The sequence below is a fragment of the Camelina sativa genome, chromosome 12, assembly GCF_030686135.1.
Source record: "Camelina sativa cultivar CO46 ecotype springtype chromosome 12, ASM3068613v1".
NCBI classification, from domain to species: Eukaryota; Viridiplantae; Streptophyta; class Magnoliopsida; order Brassicales; family Brassicaceae; genus Camelina; species Camelina sativa.
The window spans coordinates 13,112,876-13,124,358 of NC_141891.1; the positions used below are offsets into that span (position 1 = coordinate 13,112,876).

The window sequence follows — 11,483 nt, forward strand, 5'->3', positions numbered from 1 at the left end:
ACTCTTCATCACATCAAACTGAGAACTACTTTTTGTACTCTGCCCATGATTAGGATCAACACTCCCTACTCTGATCTCCACGGCTTTAGAGAACCTTCAGTCTCCCCATCGTTGTCTCTCTACATCAGATTAGTAAAAAGGTGCGGTCTTACCATGGGAGTATCGATCATTGAACTGTTGACTCCTTCAACCTCTTATCGCCCAAGACCTCCTCTTATGCTCCCTTTCCTCTCTCTTTTCTCACTTCCAAAGGATTGATTTCTCCCTAATTTTCTAGGGTATCATTTTATTTTTTTTATCAATCCTTTGCTCTTTTCTTGTGAACAGGTTTCCATGAGTTCCAAAAGATGCACGGGGTTACGCACAACCCTCGGTTCACTTCTTTTATTACCTATATCCTCTTCTTCTTATATTTTTCTTTTCTCTTTTTTTCTTTACTGGGTATTGAAGGGAAGAGAGAGGGGAAGCATACTTTGTGAGGAGATGCACGTCTTGTAAGGCTTGAAGGGAGGAGTCTTGTCCGATGTATACCAAGCCCCAAGGTAAGAAATTAAATCCGGTTAAGTCCTGTTAAAGCTAGAGACAACTTCTGGTTCAACTTAGTGTTCTCCTTGGCGAGTGTCTTTTGGGGCGTGTTGAGACTGCTCATGTTCATTCCAAGCTTCATTCCAAATCAGAGGTACAAAAGTAATCATAAGAATGTTAGATCAAAGCAGAAATTCCTAAAATTATCATAGTTTCCCAATTTTTGACTCAATAAAATAAGAAAATGACTCAAATAAAAGAAAAATTTAAAGAAAACAACCAAAGAAAACGACATTAGTAACTTGGAGACATCCCTCCCCCAGACTTACTTCACACCGTCCCGGTGTGAAAGCAAAGCTAAGGAAAAGAGACCTCCGACAAAGAAAATAATAAAAATGAAAAAGAAAAAGAAAGGAAAAGAAACAAAAACCGGTGATCTCGCATCTGGTGTTGGAGTGGTGTTGGCAAGGGTGGGGACCGATCAGTCTCAGAGTGGGATTGACCGATCTGCAACATTATTGAAAACCACCGGGATCGGTCGATCTTTAAGGAGGATCGATCGATCCGAAGCTCCTGGAACAAAAAATTTCGCATCTTCTGCGTTTAGAACCTGTTCCTGAAAACACTTAACACCAGACGTGATTTCACCGTAATAAATCCTAAAAACAAAACCAGAATCCTAAGATAAATAAAAATAAAAGGGTAAGCCAGCACAAACCCCATGGGTTGCCTCCCATAAGCGCTTGTTTAAGGTCTATAGCGTGACCGTGGTTTCAGGTGTCAAGTGATGGGAGGATGAGAACTCATATCAGAACAAGCTCTCCAATTCGTCAACTTAAGCTCCAGAACCTTCTTCAACATACCATCCACTGCTTCTTGGACTTTTTCTTTAAACTCCGGAGTGAGGATGGCTTTAACTTTAGAGAAAGGCCGAGATATTCCTTTACACTTCACCTTGTACTCAATGGTGTCTCTAACATATTTATGGGGTACCAAGGTTATGTGAAGATCTGGTATTACTCTCTCTATCTTCGGCTTGTCTCTCTTCTTAACCCTCTTAGACTTTTTCTCAGAAGAATGAGTGTCTCCATCCAAGACTTCGTTGACCTCATTCTTATCAGCACTCTCTCCCGTTATCACGACATCCACCTTCTTCTCATGTTCTACAACTAGACAAGAGCCATGTCGTATAGCTTTATTTGCACTGATTGCATTGTAGAAGACTTCATCATCAATGTTAGAGAAAGTGATCTTCTTATTAGGCAAGTCAACAACTGCTCCTACTGTTGCTAGGAAAGGTCTCCCAAGAATCAAAGGCATAACAGAACCCGCGCTCATTTCCACAACATGAAAATCTGTAGGAACCAAGCAACTCCCAACTCGAACATCTAAACTATTAATGAAGCCTTGTGGAGTTGTGGCGACAGCATTTGCAAACGTGAGAGTGACCTTAGAAGCCTTCATATCATCAATCCCCAACCTCTCTGCAATAGCCTTAGACATCACGTTCACACTGGATCCAGTATCACAAAGGGAATCCTCAAAGTTCACTCCTAAGATGGAGCATGGAACAACAAATTTTCCTGGATCTTCTAACTTGGGTAGTCTTTTCAAAGATGGAGCATGAATGTTCTTCTCTCGAGCCAAAAGCGTCTTAACTTCCACCAAATCCTTTTCTTCAACCACAACATCATTGTAAACCTTCTTAAACAAAGAGATATGCTTTATTGCCTCTGTAAAGGGAATGTCAGCGATGAACTCACTTATAGCTTCTTTGTACTGACCATACTTCTTTTCATCAAGAGGTTTCTTCTCATGTCTTCTTGGAAAAGGAATTTGTGGTCTATAGGGCTTTGGTTCCGCAAGAATTGATTCCTTGGTATTCATATTAGGAGCAGACGAGTCGAAAATCCCCATTCTTGCAGCATGGAGCGGTCGTTCAACAGAAGGAGCAATTAGTCTGGAATTTTCTGAGACAGACTCTACAACAACGACGGGATCGACCGATCTATAAGGGAGATCAGTCGATCCAACTTCTCTGGGCAGCAGACTCGAATTATCAGAATAGATGGGACCGACCGGTCTAGTCTCAAGATTGATCGATCTCGTCTCTGCGGAAGCCAACCATGAGTTGATCACAGCACAACTCAGCCCATCTTCGATCCCACCATGGAGTGTGATAGCATTGCATGTCTCTTTGTTCTTAGAGCTAGAAGAAATAGCAGAGACTCTCTTGTCAATGGAATCAACACGTGAACTCAACCTCTCAAATTTCCCATTCAAATCATTGTACATGCTATCAATCTTGAAAATTAATCTCAGCAGAACTTTTCTTATGGCCCTCCAACAGTGCTTGCATCATCAATTCAAGTTTGTTATCTTGTGGAGCTGCAGATGGAGCGTGGTATCCTTGGACATTTGAGCTACTAAATCCAGCACCTTTGTTCTGAAATCCTTGTGAGAAGTTACCTTGTTGATTATGTGGAGGATACAGCTGATCTTGAGGATTCTCAACGTTGGTGCTTCTGTAGGAGAGATGAGGATAATTTCTATAATTCTGATTAAACCCATGATTCTGACAGTTCCCTTGTCCTCCTACATAGTTCAGCTCCTCTATCCCCTCAAAACCTGAATTTACTCCAGCTTGTTGATACGCACCCGTCTGCCCGTCGCACATGTTGACAGCTTGCTGATCTCTCTTCAAAAGAAGGTCTACCTTGGCAGTGAGACTCTTAATAACATCAGTATTCACGGAGCTAACAACACGGACAGAACGGTCATACTCTTGACTATGATTGCTATTACTCGCTGCAAGGTTTTCGATCAAGAGGTTTGCTTCAGCGGCAGTGTTTGTAGAAAAATCTCCTCTGCTGGCAGTATCGAGTGCCATCTGGTACTTCTGGTCAATTCCTCCATAGAAGATGTTCATAAGATTCTCTTGTGAAAAGCCATGATGAGGACAGTCCCTCATATACTCCTTGAATCTCTCCCACGCTTCACAAAAAGACTCTGTACCACTTTGTGAGAAGGTAGTGATCTTGCTCCTTAGCATAGCTGATCGTGACTTAGTGTAGAAGTGGTTTAAAAACGCTGCTCTACACTGCTCCCAAGTGGTAAGTGATCCTCGGTCCAAGAGATTTAGCCATCTCAAAGCCTTATCTCCTAAAGAGAATTGGAACAAAGTCAACATGAGATAATCATATGGAACTCCATTAGACCTTGTCGTACTAGCCAATCTCTCAAAAGCTTCAATATGGTCCAGAGGGCTCTCTGATGCTAATCCATTAAACACACGGTTCTGGACCAAATTGATCAGGCTATGCTTGATCTCGTAGTCTTGTCTCGCAGGAGTAGGAGGTTGAATCGCAGACCGATTCGCAAATAGCCTGTTGTGAGCATCTTCGTCTCTCAAAGTAACACGCCTTGCTTGTGGATTCAGCTCAGCTGCATTATGCTCTTGTGGTGCAGGAGGAGGAGGCGGAATAACGACCTCTTGAGGGTTAGGCTGATGACCATCTGGATTCTGTCCATCCTCCATCTTGTCAGCTCTATCTTTCGCTTTTCTGTTTTCTCGTTCAAGTAGAGCTAACTCTTCGTTTCGCAGATTACGCAAATCAGTAGGCTTGTGGCTTCTTGTTTGCATGCACCTGAAACACAAGAGAAAGAACACAAGAACTAATTAGTAAATAAAAATAAAATAAATCTTAGACTAAATTTAAATCTAGAATCTCAAAGGCAATCGTTTTGGTCCCCGGCAACGGCGCCAAATTGATCAACAGGTCAATTAAAACCTAATGTGTACTCCACCACGATCTAGTGGTATCGTTGTAACACTTCAGGATCGAATCCACAGAGACCAAACAATTGCACTAAGAAATTATCAAGATCAAGTATAGCTAAGACAATGGAAAAGTTTGTGAAATCAAGTAACTATCTAAAAACGGAAAAGTAAACAAGTTGTTTTGAATCAAAAAGGAAACATTGGGCGCAGGGAATCAGTTAGGGGACATGACCACGAAATTAGATGATAAATTGGGATAGCATTAGACACCGTTCTAGAACTCAAATCACAGTTGTAAAGCTAACCTACTTTCGCAGCATTAACTATCTATGCAATGAATTCACTAAACCCTAAACCGTCGTTTGGATCTAGCAAACCAAGCAAGCAATAACAAGTTCAAGTTTGATCTGTTCACAAGGTGCCTTAACTTCAACTGTCGTTGGCTAAGGATCACCTTGCTCACCTATGTTCTTTTCAAGCAACTCAACAACACTTTTGGTGCCCCGATGAATTAAACCTAAGATCTTAATCTAGGTGATCAATCTAGCTTAAGCATTAAGAACAACTATAGATGAAGAACAATAAGATCAATCCCTAATCTAACAAATCTAGCATCAATAAATCATAAAAACCCTTTCTGAAACCCTAAACCCAACAGTGAAACTACTCAGCCATAGAGAAACAGAAACAACAAATCAAAGATGAAGAAAGCATAATTGAATTGCAAAAGAATAGAAAATAGGGTTTAGAAATCTTCTCCAAAGTGTCAAGGAGGATTAGAGATCTTCTCCCTTTGCTCTCAATACAAAATAGTCTCAGAAAAATAAAGCTTATGTCTCTGGAGGCCGTGCCTCTAACTTAAATATCAAAATAAAACCCTAAAAGTCGGTTTAAAACAAATAAGGAAAAGTTGCGTCGGGGACGGGAATGGTCGATCTCGCGAGGATCAGTCGATCCGGAACGTTTTTCTGCTTTCACTCCATCTGCTTACTAGCCCGAATCTGAAACAATCCTTCCCGTTTTTTTTTTTAATACCTTAATTTACTAGTGGTCCCATACCCACTAACATCCTAACATCAAACAATAACAGCGGATAACCAAATAAAATAATTCCAATAATAACCAACATAATAATCCAATAACATCATAATCCAAGCAAAGAAATAACCAAAAGCTAACATCCTACAATGTTCCTTTGACTTAATCTAGCAACCTAACAACAGCTAGACCACAATCAATCAAGTCTCTAGAACACCCCTTCATCATCGCCTTGATTCCACGATCACACTTCGCCTTTACCTGCACATCACAAACAACAATTGAGATGCGTAAGTATTATCATAAATACTTAGTGAGGCCGTCCTCCCATCTACTGGGTTATACACACAAGCATATGAGACTCCCAAGTCAACAAACAACAATAACACAATCAACATATCAAACCAGGAAAATAAGACTCGGCAGGTACTAGTGTCGACCGATGCTCAATCGGTGTCGACCGATGCTACAGGAACTGGTGTCGACCGATGCCGGAATGGTGACGATCGATGCTACTCGAGACGGTGCCGATCGATGCTCCACAAAAGTGGTATCGATCGACGCCTCTTCTGCAGTCACGATCTGCGCGAAACTCAGCGACGAACTCCGATCTCAATCAACACAGATTCGACTCCAAACACGTCTAATCATCTCGGAATTCACTAGAAATCACAAATACAATGTACCCAAGCAAGCAAACACCACAAATAACAAGGAATCACACAAAACAAGGGAGATCTCATGCTTAGATCAACCATGGTCAAGCACTCACCTCTTTCCAGGAAGATTCTGAACAGTAGGAACGAAATCCTCACTCCTAGCAAGCTTCTAACTCTTTCCCAGCTCCAAAACTCTCAAGAACAGCAAGTAATCTCCCAAACTTCTCCCAAAAGCTTAAGAACTCTCTCTCTCCTTTCTTTTTCTCTCAACAGCGGCGAGTAAAAACAAATAATACGACCTAGGGTCGTTTTTCCCCTTTTCACACGATTAGGGTTTTAAATCAAACCAAACCGAACCAATTCGGTAATTAAATCAAACCCGACCAAACCGGAAAACATGGTGTCGATCGATGCCACCAAGGGTGTCGATCGACACCCACACCAAAAATACACAAATTGGTTCGCGGGCGTTACAATTCTCCCCCACCAATATGGATTCGTCCCCGAATCCCGCAATACCGTCCATCTGCCAAGGACCTCCATGCCACCGTCATCACGGCCCGCACGTCCCCAGACCGGACTAAACACCATCAGTCAAGGTTTCCCGTGCCACTGTCGCAACAGCCCGCACGCCTCCGACTGACCCTCGAGGTCTCCCTCTAGCCAATATACTCGCATCATAACACTATCTGCTCACAACTCAGTGCTTCCCCCGTCCGTGGTCGCAACCAACGAATCATGCCGGCTCGCTATCAGGCCAACCGCCTTAAGCTACGGCATCCAGGAAGTCACCCACACACACTCCCCCCGCTCTCGGGTCGCAACCCTCGAGACATACCGGCTCACTGCCGAGCCTCGGCTCACAGCTACGGTATCCAGGGAGCCTCACATATCCCGCTCTTGGGTCGTCACCCTCAAGCGCGCTCTCGGATCGTCATCCGAAGCAACATACCACTCCCACTCTCTGGCCACAAAGTCCATCGAGCTATCGGTATCACGTGAGTTGGGCCCACACGGCCTAGAGCAAAAACAAACACTGATGCCAACGAGTATCTCCCGGCTAGATCTACCTCACTTTTCCACAAAACATTCCCATTTTAGAAACTTCCTATTTATGGAAACCTTCCTTTTGTGGAAACTTTCTATTTATGGAAACTTTCCAAAAATAGAAACCCGAGCTATTTCTCTTTTCCCATGACAACAACAGTCAAACATAAAGAAAAATACTCATCTTATTAATCTCAAAATGTCATAATCGTTACAAACTCAACGAAAATACATCAGGAAACAAAAATACAACAACTGGAGCCATCAACCCGCATCCCGAGCACCACCTCATCTTGATACTTAGTCGCACAACCAACCACCCCTAAGCGACCAAATATCAAGAGAGATGGGCTGGAATACTCCGTACCCGCTCCAGCCACGGACTACAGCTCGGACCCGGCTAGACAAGCTCAAGCGGTCTGCTTCTCAAACCACTTCTTAAACCTTGCCTTCATCCTCGCCTCGGGCTCCCAAGTCTGCTCCTCTACTCCGTCACAGTCCCACAGGACTCTCATCAAAGGAATCTTCTTCTTCCGAAGTTCCTTGACTCTCCTCTCGAGCACCCTCACTGGTCTCGCCTCTAAAGTCATGTTAGGCTGAAGATCCTCAGGAATCTTAGCCAACAACTGATCACCCTCGTGAAGACACTTCCTCAGCATCGACACATGAAATACCTTGTGGAACGCACGCATAACCTCAGGCAACTCCAGCCTATATGCCACTGGTCCCACCCGCTCAACCACTCTGAACGGACCCATGTACCTCGGACTCAACTTAGTCTCTGTCAAAGACCTGTTCGGACCCCGCAACATGGCCATCTTGAGGTACACTCTATCACCAACCTGAAACTCAAGATCCTTTCTCCTCTTATCAGCATAGCTCTTCTGCCGATCCTGAGCCTCCTTCATGTTCAGCCTCAAAACCCGAATCTTCTCCGAGGTCTCCTGAACAAAATCTGCACCAAATATGCTCCTCTCCCCCACCTGAGTCCAACATAAAGGTGTACGACACGGCCTCCCATACAGGGCCTCATAAGGAGCCATCCCAATACTAGCCTGGTAGCTGTTGTTATAAGCAAACTCCACCAAACTCAAGTGATCTGCCCAATGACCACCCCAATCCAGCACACACATCCTCAATAAATCCTCCAAAATCTGGATCGTCCTCTCTGACTGACCGTCCGTCTGAGGATGGTATGCTGTACTCATATGCACTTTCGTGCCCATCTCTGCCTGAAACGCCCTCCAGAACACCGAAGTGAACTTGGAATCTCTATCAGACACAATACTAGCAGGTACACCATGCAATCTGACTATCTCCCTCACATACTTCTTGGCCAAAACCGCTGCTCCATCAGTTTTCTTGATGGCCAGAAAATGTGCAGACTTAGTCAAACGGTCCACAATGACCCAAATAGCATCAAACGTCCTCGACACAGGTAAACCTACCACGAAGTCCATCGTGATCAAATCCCACTTCCACTCTGGAATGGGTAAACTCTGTAACAAACCACCAGGAACCTGGTGCTCCGCCTTCACCAGCTGGCAAGTATCACACTTCGCCACCCAATCAGCTACGTCCTTCTTCATCCCGACCCAGTGATAGTACCGCTTGAGGTCACGGTACATCTTGGTCGCTCCTGGATGAATAGAGAACTTGCTCGAATGAGCCTCTCTCAGTATCTCCTGCCTCAAATCCTCACCCTTGGGCACACAGATCCGACCATGCACAAGGATAGTACCATTAGCAGAAACCTGATACTCTGCACCCGCAGCCTTAGAGGCATTCACCAGCCCCTCATCACTCTCCTGAGCTAACCTCACTCTGCTCAACAAATCTGCTCTATCAACTGCCTCCAAACCCAAAGGTTCTTGTGAGATAGCACACAAACTCAATGCACTAATCTCACCTACCAACACCTCCATATCCTGCTCCTGAGCCGAAGCCACCCGCTTCCGACTCAAGGCATCTGCAACCAGATTAGCTTTACCAGGATGGTAAGCTATGTCCAAATCATAATCCGCTACTAACTCCATCCAACGCCTCTGCCTCAAATTCAGCTCAGGCTGAGTAAAAATATACTTCAGACTCTTGTGATCTGTAAATACCTGTACCTTCCCACCATACAGATAGGATCTCCAAATCTTAAGAGCAAAGATCACTGCTGCCATCTCCAAATCATGAGTAGGGTAATTAGCTTCATGCTTCCGCAACTGCCGTGAAGCATAAGCTATAACCTTCCCCTGCTGCATAAGTACACAACCCAACCCCACTCTAGAAGCATCTGTATACACAACATAAGGCTCGTCCTGCTCAGGCAATGCTAACACCGGTGTGGTAGTCAACATCTGCTTGAGACTTGCAAAACTTGCCTCACACTCTGGTGACCACACAAACGGGACATCCTTCCCTGTAAGCTTAGTCATCGGCTGAGCCATACTCGCAAAACCCCGAACAAACCTCCTGTAGTAACCCGCTAACCCCAGGAAACTCCGAATCTCAGTGGCACTCTGCGGCCTCGGCCACTCCCTGATGGACTGAATCTTCTCTGGATCCACTGAAACTCCCTCAGCTGAAACAATATGACCCAAGAACCCCATCTCACGCTGCCAGAAACTGCACTTACTCAGCTTAGCAAACAGCTTCTGCTCCCGCAGCTTCTCCAACACTGCTCTCAGATGTACTGCATGCTCCTCAGGACTCTTAGAATATACCAGGATGTCGTCGATGAAAATGATGACTGACACGTCCAGAAACTCCTGGAACACGCTGTTCATCAATCTCATAAACGCAGCTGGCGCGTTTGTCAACCCAAACGGCATCACCACAAACTCATAGTGCCCATATCTCGTCCTGAAGGCTGTCTTCCTCACATCTGCCTCATGAATAGGGATCTGATGATAACCTGAAGCCAAGTCGATCTTGGAGAACCAAGTAGCACCCCTCAACTGATCCAACAACTCATCAATCCTCGGGAGAGGGTACTTGTTCTTCACAGTAACTCGGTTCAAACCCCGGTAGTCAATACACAACCGAAAACTCCCATCCTTCTTCTTAACAAACAACACCGGAGCTCCCCACGGTGAACAACTAGGACGGATAAAACCCTTGCCCAACAAATCCTCCAGCTGCTTCTTCAGCTCTGCCATCTCTGCTGGAGCCATCCTGTAAGGAGCCTTGGATAACGGCATCGTCCCCGGTTCCAGCTCAATAGTAAAAGGATCCGACCGAGATGGTGGTAATCCCTGCAATGACTGGAACACATCCTCAAAGTCCTCCACAACCGGAATACCGCTAACCGTAGACTTCCCCACTGACTCTGGCATAGATATAGTAACCAGATAAGCCTCACGGCCCTTCTCGATCATCTTCCCTGCCTGAACGGCTGAGATCACGAGACTCCCCGAAGTCGGTCTAATACCCTGAAAAACCAACTTCCCTCCTGGACGCTCAAACTCCACTCTACCCCGATAGCAATCCAAATGCACCTTATACCGATGCAACCAATCCATACCAAGAATGACGTCATACAACTCCACTGGACTGATAAGCAAATCCGCTGGCCACGACTCTCCTGCGATCTGAATATCAACTCCTCCAGCTCGTCCAATAACCCTCAGAAACTTGCCTCCAGCAACTCTGACAACTCCTGAACGCTCTCCAGAATCCCCTCTGATCCCCGCACTCACGGCACACTCCGGAGTAATGAAGCTATGAGAAGCTCCAGAATCAAACATAACATGGGACTTAAACCCGCCCACCAACAAGGTCCCTACACAAATCTCATGTGTTGAGAACCTAACACTTGACCACAAGCAAAAACAAATATAATCTGAACTATTGAATTGACTAAGTTCGAATCTCAGAAGTTATACCTGTGATCGCTCCTGCACTAGTGCCACCGGGCTCCTGGGTCGAGTACACCTGAGTCGTCGGCTCAATCCAACCCACCGGTTGCACACCGTGCTGCACACCCTGCTGCACCCCTGGCTGAGCTCCAGCCTGCAACACTGCTACTGCCCTCTGCTGCAACTTGGGACAACGAGGCTTGATATGCCCCGTCTCTCTGCAGTAGTAACACACTCGAGTATCGGTCCGCGGCTCTGTCACCGCCCGCTGCTCTGTCACTGCCCGCTGCTCACCTCTCTGTGGACAGCTAGTCACCTTGTGGTCCCTACTACCACACCCAAAGCATCTCGCACCCCCGTGCCTCGACCTCTGCATAGCATCAAACTTCCGCTTCTGCCCTTGCGCAGGCTTGCCGCCCTTGCTAGGAACAGAAGACGGCTGAGACTGCTGAGACTGCTGTGGCTGCACTGAAGAACCGACCACAACCACCTGTGACCTCAAATCATCCTCTATCCCAGCTGCAACCTCAACCAACTCCGCTCTCGTAGCATAACTCCTCACTCTACACCGAGTCCTCAAATCAT

General features: G+C 45.5%; 1 non-coding gene across 1 annotated transcript; it reads left to right on the top strand.

Annotated features, from left to right (window-relative positions):
- Positions 1 to 3,470: 3,470 nt before the first annotated feature.
- Positions 3,471 to 3,577, top strand: LOC147930474 (small nucleolar RNA R71). The gene has a single exon (XR_015576846.1). It is a non-coding gene; the product is annotated as a small nucleolar RNA R71 (small nucleolar RNA).
- The last annotated feature ends 7,906 nt before the right edge of the window (positions 3,578 to 11,483 follow it).